At 25.3% G+C, this 11,228-nt stretch overlaps 1 non-coding gene across 1 annotated transcript; it reads right to left on the reverse strand.

Annotated features, from left to right (window-relative positions):
• Positions 1–5,299: 5,299 nt before the first annotated feature.
• On the reverse strand, positions 5,300–5,372 carry TRNAR-ACG (transfer RNA arginine (anticodon ACG)). Its single transcript has one exon. It is a non-coding gene; the product is annotated as a tRNA-Arg (tRNA).
• Between the last annotated feature and the right edge of the window lie 5,856 nt (positions 5,373–11,228).

Here is an 11,228-nt window from a genome sequence, read left to right on the forward strand (position 1 = left end):
ACAACTATAAAAAGCAAAAATCAAATTTATATGCATAAAAATTAATATATTGCCCATATATCGGACCTAAATGCAATTGTCACAATTATAAATAATTTTATTATGAATAAAATGAACAATTTAATAAACGTGATGAGGTTAAAAGAAGTATTAGCCAAATTGGGTATATATCAATCTAAAGTTATGCTTGAACACTTTAATTTGTTACTGGTAAAATTAACCCATAAATAAAAACAATCAATTCTTTTTTTTTATTTATGTTTAAATATTCATGTTGTGGTTTGTAATTGTGGCCAAGGAGTTGTTATGAAAGCTTATAAAGACATAGTATAAATCTTTAAAAATAATGAATATGCCGAGCAAATATCGGGGTATAAATACATTTACTCAATATATAGTTAATATGTGCAAATACATATTAGCTTTTTTCTTTATATATTTAGACACAAAATAATTCTCACATTTCATGAAACTTATTTTTTTTGTGATTATAAAATTTGTGTTTGACATGTAAATTTGATAAAATTAAATAGCGGTAAATTCTTATTCATATCTAGCAAGTTATTGGTTGTAAATTGCCTTTAAGACGTAAAAAACATCTTTAATATACATAATAATTTAAGAAATTTCATGAGTTGTGCTTTTTGCTTCTTTTACTTTTATGTAACCCATTGATGTTCGATTTCAAAAAAGGTTTATTACTAGTTTAATGTATTTTTAAGCATATGAATTTGAATGGAAAAGTTTTAGTCAGTTCTGTAAAAGTCTTTCTTAAGCTTTTTAAACCTATTTATCTTTAAAACTTTCTAAAATATTTTTTTTCTAGGCTTTTAATTCAAGTATTTTCATTCATACTGTTACTTGATCGCATGCATCAGCTTCATTTAATTCTAGGGCCTAATGCATGGCTTGTAGTTTTATTTTATAAACAAGTAATTGTGTGCTTTATTTTACTTTTATTTTAAATATAAAGTTATCAATTTTATAATATTTATTCATGAAATTTTATATTGAATTTCTACAATTAACAATAATTTGTCTATGTTCGAAATTATTAAGAAATCAAAATATTTTGATTACATTTAATACTGATGATCAGTTTAAAGAATCAATTTAGAAAGATATGTTCATGAAATTTTATAGGGAATTTTGCGATTAACAATAATTTGTATTTTATGTTCAAAATATTTTGATTATATTTAATACTGATCAGTTAAACGCATCAATTAAGAAAGATTTGTTCAATAAGTTTTATAGGAATTTTGCGATCAACAATAATTTGTATTTAATGTTCAAAATATTTTGATTATATTTAATACTGATCAGTTAAACGCATCAATTAAGAAAGATTTGTTCAATAAGTTTTATAGGAAATTTTGTGATTAACAATTTTTTTGTATTTTATGTTCAAAATATTTTGATTATATTTAATACTGATCATTTAAAAGCATCAATTTAGAAAGATTTGTTCATGAAATTTTATAGCGATTTTGCAATTAACAATAATTTGTGGTCGTAAGAAACACTTAAGAAATCAAAATATTTTGATTATATTTAATATAGATCAGTAAAATTAACAATTTTTAGAGATTTATGAGTGATAATTTGCCCGAAATATTGAGAATGCGAAGCATATGTTTTTATTTAATTCTGAAGATACAAAATATAAAAAATAAATTATTCAACTTATTACTTTGAAACAATAATATTAAGAAATACCTCTCTTGTCACCTCTACAACTTTAATTTTTTTTATAAATCTGAAATCGACTATTATATTATTTCGCTATTCAAGGATTAAAAATCTTTTTGCAGAAAGTGAATACTTTTTAAGTTACTTCCAAAAAAAAATATTTTGTAATTAAAGTACTATTGAACGTAGATTTAATTGGTTTTTTAATAATATTCTTGCAGGCCTATTACAATTAATATTTAAATTAAAAATATATCGATTTGAAGTTTTAGAAATTACAATTGCCTTTTAACATATATTTATAACTTAATGAGCCTTTATTGGCACTAGATCTTTTCAATAGGTGCACATAAAATTTGTCTGTGATTTATAGGTCACTGCATTATTTACTTTTATAAATTCTTTCAACAAATGAGTTGCACAATAAACGTATACAAATTTATTATTTTTCCATTTAATTTAAATTTATCGTATGGATTTGTTTTAAAAAAATATGTATTGATCGAATTAAGAAAATTTTCGACAGAATAGTCATATAAATTTCCATAAAAAAGCACATATTTATAGAAAACAAACATTATTTATGTATTAGTATCAATTTAGACATAAAAATATGTTTTGTAAATTTAATGTTTACAGTACAAAATTCATTATTCATTAAATTTATAGAGTATGTGGGATTCTTTATTTAATAAATTATACAATATTTAACAAATTTATTTCCCGATTTTCTTCTGAAGTTTTTTATTTCTTGCCTCCTTTTTAAAAATTCTTACTTTAAATATTTTCTAGCTTCACCCTTTAGAAATGACTACTAAGAAATTTAAAAAGAATCCAAATGCACCAAAAAAGCCAGCAACCGGATATATTTTATACTGCAATGATCATCGAGACCAACTACCAGAAGAAGTGAAATCAAAGGGAGTTAGTGAATCTGGTAAATATTTGGGAACGATGTGGGGGAAAATATCAACAGAAGAGAAGGAGGTCTACAATGAACGATATCGTAAGATGATGGTGACATACAATGAACAAATGGAGGTTTACAAAAAAACACCTGAATATGCACAGGAAATGCAAGAAAGAAAGAGCATAAAGAAAAAACTAGCTAAAAAAGACTCAAGACAGAAAAAGGTTACAGGATATAATGTTTACATGAAAGAAAGCTATGCAATTTCTAAAAATGATCCTACTGATGACAGAAAAGGATTCAGAACTTCGGAAGTCGGAGCTGCTTGGAAATCTTTGAGTAAAGTTGAAAAAGAAAAGTATGAAAAAGCAGCTGCTGAAATCAACAAAGCTACCAAAGAAAACAAAGAAGATCCCATTACTATTGACTCTGAGTAAAAAAACATCCCTTTGTTAAATTTAAGATTAAAAGTTCTTGAAAAAAAATAACATTCTTACTCTTCATATAATCTTGTAATTATCAAAGTGTTTATAAGTCATCTGTTCTCCTGTGTATTATCAGAAAATTTTATTTTCCTAACTTCATAAATATCCTTATTATAGCGATCTTATTTTTCATTAATTTTTCTAACATAGGTACATCTTTCATAGTTAATAAGTTTTTATGCTACTAAATTTATCGTAACTTCACAAATATTCCTATATAATAAATAGCAATCTTATTTTTCATTAAGTTTTCTAACATGGGTACATCTTCCATACTTAATAAGTTTTTATGCTACTAAAGTTATCGATACTTCACAAATATTCCTATATAATAAATAGCAATCTTATTTTTCGTTAAGTTTTCTAACATAGGTACGTACATCTTCCATACTTAATAAGTTTTTATGCTATTAAATTTTTCTTAAGCTCTTAAACATTGCTAAATTGTTAAATTTTACGCACTGACGTGAATTATATGTATGACTGATTTTTTTTTGATTTACCAACTATAAAAGAATTGATGACAAGCTATTTAAGACAAAGTTTATACCATATGTATAACATGGGATGGAGTGCTAGCACAATACAGAAAAAGTACCAGAAAGAACACGAACTGGCAAATAAAATCGTGGCATATATTTAAATCATAGGATTCAGAAAGATAAAGAACCTTGAGAACTAATAGTTTTGAAAAGAGGATAGGCATCAAAGAAGATGTAAGAGAAGAAGTATAGCCAAGAGTATATATGAAGAAACCACTGGAAATCAATCACGTTGTTCTTGAAGAAAAAAATCTAAAGTTACAATACCAAAATTAACCCGTGAATAAAAATGACAAGCCGTAAAATTTATTTCATCAGTTTTCATAGATTCTTAAGATGTTTATGCTGATAGATTAAATAAAAATTGAATGATAATCCTGACTATATTACTAATATGCAAATACTTAAATATATATCTTGACTCGATTTTTTTAAATTTTATTTATCTATTTTAAATTTTGCTTTGGTATTTGGTTGATAAGCTAACATAAAAAATGAAAAAAAGGCGATTTATATTATGATATCGTGCGTCATAACATGGGATGATATGATCACAAAATGTTATATATCGCATGTTAAGGATATTTAAACGCCAATGGATTCGGGGGCAGCACATGAACAATAAGGTTGAGAATCAGTTTAATTAAATGACTTTAAAAGAGAAAATCTTTTTTATAGGTTCTGAATAGGGCGTGATTGATTGAAAGAAATTTATGGGTTTGAATCAGTAAGATTTAGAAAGAAATAAGCTTGAAAAGGGCAAAGAATATTGAGATAAAATAAGTTTAAAGATAACACTTGAATAAATAAGTCTTGAAAGGGTGAAAGGTTTGGGATAGTAAAGATTATTGAGGTGTTATAAATTTGAATAAATAAGTCTTGAAAGGGTGAAAGGTTTGGGATAGTAAAGATTATTGAGGTGTTATAAATTTGAATAAATAAGTCTTGAAAGGGTGTGAATGGTAAAGACAGAAGAACATAAAAATATTCTTTTTGGATTATCTTGCCGTGCTTCCACATAAAAACTCACCTTTCAACTGCGAAAATACGATTTCTTGCAAATTAATGAACAAGGATTACTCCCATAGTACACATAGGGCTTCGATAACTAGAACTAACTCGTGACTGATAATGTGCAATCTGTTGTGTGGGATAATTGGACTGGAATTCTAAAAGGCAGAATATTTACATTGATTTTCTATGAAAATAATTTATTGAAAAAAGTATAATAAGACTGAGGTAAATACTTTAATCAATAAATCTTGAAAAGGATGTGTTTTAATGGTATAAGATTCAGAAGGAGCTTGATTTGGAAATATTTAAAGGCGAATATGATTACAGAAGGAATGTTAATGAGAGAGATTTACAATAATATTGAGGAATATAATTGAATTTATGGTTCTTGAAAGAATTAAAGTTTTTTGTGTATAAAAGCGAAGAAGTATATTATATTTTTGAAATAACTTGAATTAATATAATTGAAAAAAAAAGATGTTTGAGAAAGATTGTCAAAAAATAAGGATGCAATAATTATTTATCGAATTTTTTCTATAGATGGATATATCTAAAGATTCGCAAGCTAAAAGTAGAATAGATAAACCATTTATGCTTTTACAAATCTGCTCCTTCTGTTCCTCCACATGATGATGAACAGTTTATATAATTAAAAACGATCCCGCCGGGATTCGAACCCGGAATCTTAAACTTCGTAGGCTTACGCTGTAACCATTGAGCCACGAGACCTAATTAATTCAGTAATATATAATATAATTTTCAATAATACTTCAATCCTTCAAGCATGTTAAAAAGTCACAGGTCCACCCTCCAGGTATCGAAGCACGCATGTGTATGATGGAGGATGACTCTAGAAGTAGTTTTAGAAGAGGGTTGATGCAGAAGGGTGGTTTTGTCTGAGTATAGGAGAGTCAGTATGTATATACAATAGCGACCGATGATGGAAAAAGTACAAAGGGCCTTTCCACCAACTGACATCATGTCAGGAATTTAATAAACTATTATTCAGCTGGGAAACCAGCTCAAAAAAAAAAGTCACAGGTAACTAAAAAAGAGACAATCTAGGAATTCAATGAAGCTGTTTATGTGTCTAACAAGAAATAAAAATTTATCTTATTTGGCTTATCATTCCAGTATTATGTTTCTTGGATTATTGTGGGGCTGTAAATAATTCCATTTGTAAAATGAAAAAATATTGGTATGATATTATATTAATGCATACTCGTTTATTTTATGTATTTTTGATGATCGAATATCAATATGCTATTCCTGAACCCATTAAATTCATCGAGTAGAGTTGAATGGATGTGATACATTTTAAAGAGATTTATGTTTCATAATAATTGTTTTTTTTTCAGCAAGATAGTCCAAATTATATCTAGAAAGGTGATCTGACTAGTTTTTTATGTTTTATGATAATATCTAGGTCGTGATATGCAAAATAATTTATGATAAATTCGATATCAATTATAAATATGCATTGACTGGATTTTACAAATCATAATGTTGCCGATAGCTTTATTGAAATACTGTAGCAAAGTAGAGTAATACAAGTTAATCAACGTTCTTAGACACTACAAATTAAATATTTTCTATTCATGATCACTTTATAATTTGTAAGACTTATCAATTTTTATAACGTAATTCATTTTATCATTGGTAGACATAATTTCTTTTAATTTGTGTTTTTAATATTTTCACATGTGAGGCCATCTAAAATTCTTATTTATTTATGGGTTAATTTTCTTTTTATCGATTTTATCTATTTAGACGTGTTCAGCGTGTTAGGAATATTGCACAACTCCTTGATGCATCTTTTGACACCTTCCTCCGATATATCTTCATCAACTGCTCTTCTTCTTTCAAATGAGATGAGTTCAAGTGTCTTGCGGAGTTTGAGAGCTTGCATGTATGCTTCTACTTCGTCCGATATTTTTAACTACTTAACATATTTTTTATGATATTTTGTGACTGAGGCCATCTAAAAAACTTTTTATAAATGAAGACAGTAAAAATATAGTTTTAATGCCATTTATCAGATTTTAATTTAATATTTATCGAAAATTTATATATTTATCGAAAATTATACATGAGGCAATAATATATATTTTTCAAATAGAAGGTATTATTTTTTTTATATGTTCGCATAGATATAATATTTTGTTAAATTCAGTAAGCCTTAATAATTTATGTGTTCATCTCGGTATTATGTCATCCTAGATGAACAAAACAAATAGAAATCATTACTTTCCAAGATAAAATAGTAGTACTATTGATAATAAATCTCCAAAACCCCATTTAATTTTACTTTATTTACCATAAAAATCATAACGAGAATTTGTTTTATTTATAAAAAAACGATATGCTCAACTAAAAAATATTTAAAATAAGATGCTATTGCTCTTGTATTATAGTGCAAAAATAATTTTACTTATGCCATTAGTTTTGAATCGATGCATTAAGAATATAAAAATCGAGAAACCATGTACAAAAATATTTATAAAATACCGTCAAGGTTTTAAATGTTACGAAAATAATCACTAAAAACGATTAAAATATGAGCCTAAACTATAAAAAAGGCTGTGTTGATTGATTTATACCATCATGTATTAATAATAAATTTTAAAAACTTAGGTCTATATCACTTCTATATCAAAAATCCTTTATACAAATTCTTAAAATATATAAATTTTTTTTTAAATACCTTATTGTATCAAGCAATCATGACCCCATATTGGTCTCTTTATCAAAATTCGACCTTGCCACAAAAAAAAATTGAATATTAATATATTGAGTTTTTTATCTTTGTAGAAAAATATTGAGTAATCAAATCAGAAAATGCTTATTTTTTTGATCGATGGTATAAATAAGTTCTTTTTTTAACATTTGTCAACAAGTCTATAATAAAGAAAAATTTTTCTAAAGAGCAATCACAAAATTTGCGTAAAATCATATATTAGCTAAAAATCAAACTAACTTATTAATCAATTTTATTATATTCATAAATTAATTTAAAAAATCAAGACTAGAAAAAAACGCCGGAACTTTTATTCAGATTTAAAATTTATATAAATTTTAGATAATTCTAATACAATAAAAAAGAAAAATAATGATCATGTATGAACCTACAAGCTGAAATATTTTAACTTAATAAAAAACCAATCAGTATAAATTCAATAAAAAACCAATGTAATAATGAGGAAAAAAATTATATTGATTTATATGGAACGTATGAAGAATAATGTATCGGCTTAACCATACATAACACATTAATTATAATTTTTTAGGTTCCATTAAGCGCTTCTATTAAAAATGCAAATTGTTTGTATCTTATAATGTCTAACAACAAGTGAAGAATTGTATTTTTGTTAGACTGAAATACATGTCATCTTTCGGGACACAATTTTTTATGAATGGATAGAGCAGATAAAGTTTACTAATTAATTCATGTTCGTTTGTTTCAGCCATTGTAATAAATTTTATTAAAAACATAGAGTCAACATAAGATTTACTTTTTCCCCTATAAGTATAAGTGTTTATAACTGATGATCTAAAATTCATTCTTGAATTACTTTGCCGACACACCTAGATATAATTAAGAATTATACTTTATGTTCAAAAATGCGAATCCCCATAACATTCATACACTAAAATAATGTTTTATCTGAATTCGTATTAAGCTGTTTTTTGCATTTTATTGGTTACTGATTGTAAAACAACCATTTGATTTTGTATATAAACATGCTTGTATTCAAGTAAATATTCAAATAAATGTTTTTACTTTATAAAATAAAATATTTTTTAACAAGAATTTTCAGTTTTACAAATAATTTATGTCCGTTTCGGTTCAAAATTATTAACATATTTACACACAGTATCATAAAAGATAACTGAAAGAACTCGAAGTAACTAACCTTATTGAGGCATATATACAAACATTGGGATTTAGAAAAATGCTTGAATTAATAGGTCTCGAAAGGAGGAGAAGCATTGAAAATGGCCGAAAGTTTTAATACGCTGTGCGCACGAGAGATCAAGCAAGTTGTACTTGAGAACAAAAACTAATATTATAACACACAATTTAGCCCTGAAATAAATAAATAATTCTTAAAGATTTTAGCTCTGTTGTATTTTAAAGGGATTAAAAAAAATATTAATTGTCAATGTTATACCAATATCATTTCTATAGATATCATCAGTTGAATTTTAATAAAGAACAAGGGGAAAAAGAAGATATTTATATACATCCAAATATCAATTCTAAAGATTTTAAAAATAAAACAACAAAAACATTTATATGCAATTTTGATACTATTTCTAAGAAATTTTTGTATCATTTATAAACATAGTTTTGTTATTTAACTTCTTACTTTTGAGATATCGATACAAAAATCAAATAATACAAATTTGTGATATAATTTCATTTTAATGAGATGAATTTACAAATAAAAGCTATTCAACATCTTCGTCGTCACTTTTCTCAAGCAACACCTTTAAAAAATCGAATCTTCCATCACAAGAAATCGCCTTTTCAAACAAAAATCTTTCAATACGAGCACCGTGAAATTCGCTTTGTTCCAATATCTTATAAACCAAATCTTGAATAAAAAGTTCAATCGCTCTTGAAAGAACTACTGGCGCTGTTATACTGACTTTTCCTATATCTTCATCACTTTGCATTATTCTTTTTATTCGGGCTATTGGAAACTTTGATTTCTTCTTTTTTGGATCAATCACTTCATTTTTATCGGTGTTAAATCTTTTATATCCTGGTTTTGTTTTTTCTTCGTTTTCTTCGTCTACTGCAACCTTTGATACTCTTTTAGATTGACGTCTTGGTTTCTTTCGTGTTGCATCTATTTTATCTTCCTCTACTTTTATTTCTGTATCCATTTCATCTTTTTCGGTTGTTGGTATGCTAGGATTTGTGAGATCAGCCATTTCTTCCTTCAATCTTTTGAATTTGTTTATAAAGGGCTTTTTTGGGAAATTGATCGCTGGGTTGAAAATTCGTGATAAAGTAATTACAATCAAAATTGTGTGTAAATCTGCTCATATATTATTTAATGAAACTCTACATTCACAGTTAATATAAAAAAATTGTGAATATGTCTGTTGTTTGATAGATATTTTTTTGAAATATAATAAAAAGGTAAAACTATTTCTTATATTAACATATATAAACTATACTAATTTTCGCTGATCTTTTATGATAATACCTTTTTGAAATTTAAATAAAGCAGAATTATTTGATATATCAACAAATAAAAAATTCTTACTTTTTTTGTAATTCAAATAGATTACAGTTCTGTAATAAAATGAAAATTACTAGTCAAACATTTTTGATCGGGTATGTTAATGGAATTATATTTATATTTTTTAATATTAATAAATAAATACAAGGATGCGGTTCATCGTCTACAAAATTGACTATAATTATCACATAAAAATGCATACTTTTATTCTTCCTGAAACATTTCATAAATTTAAATTATTTCTAAAAAATTTTCAGAAGTTTGTTCTGCTTTTTTACGAAAAAATAAAAATTCATTTATTTTTTGAAAGATGAATTATCACATCTGTAAAAAATTCAGCTTTTTTTTTATATTGATGATTTACTTTTTGGCTACGCAAATTATATATAGGATTTACTGATTTTTTTTTCAAATATGTATCGTATAAATAATAAATAAATTATAATATGATACATTATCTATTGTATTCGCAAAGAAACAAAGGAATTCATTGAACTGTATTTTATTTGGTACGGTAGGCATTTTTATATTTGTATACAAGACAGAAAGGAAAATTAAAGTGCAATTAAATCTGTTTCAATATGATTATTTATTGTTTTAAATTTCCATCGTTGAATGCTAAAAACTTAGTAATGGTCAATTAATTACAAAAATAATCAATATTATGTGTACGGTTCTTGTTATATAAATTATTTATTGATTACATGAATACATATTCTTTATAATAAACCTGTATTATGACCTTGAAATTTGTATAAAAAATATATTTAAGGATATAAGATCCATATACTGTTGTATGAATCTTTGAATTTTTTAAATACAATGATTGTACATTGATGCATTAAATATGCGATTTTAGGAAAATCCCAACTATGTAAAGGTTTATTTGAATTTATCCGAATGTTTTCGATTCTACGCAATATATTAACCATTAAATTTATATGTAGCTCTAAATCAGAAATGGTATTTCTTTAATAAGCTGGATTGCTTATTTATTCTGAAAAATCCCTTTAATTTTAAAATTGGTGGTTAAATTACGTTTATTGTAGAAAATAAGAGGTTTTTTCGATAAATAATTAAATTATATAATAATTATTATATGGCGTCTAAACTTCAAAAAAATAGAAATAAAAAATATTTAATCAAAGGATTATAAATATAAAATGCAAGTATTTTATAATTATTTTACTGCTTTATGCAACTTTATTGAGCCTATAAAAAGTAAAGTATGCTTAAATGAGATTAATAGAGAAATTTCTGCATCCAACAATATTAGGTATTATTTCAACTAAAATACATCAATGTGTTTTAATTTTATATTGTTAGTATT

This window comes from Rhyacophila brunnea, unplaced genomic scaffold (assembly GCF_057557595.1).
Source record: "Rhyacophila brunnea isolate RB1 unplaced genomic scaffold, BYU_Rbru_1.0 scaffold_68, whole genome shotgun sequence".
NCBI lineage: Eukaryota > Metazoa > Arthropoda > Insecta > Trichoptera > Rhyacophilidae > Rhyacophila > Rhyacophila brunnea.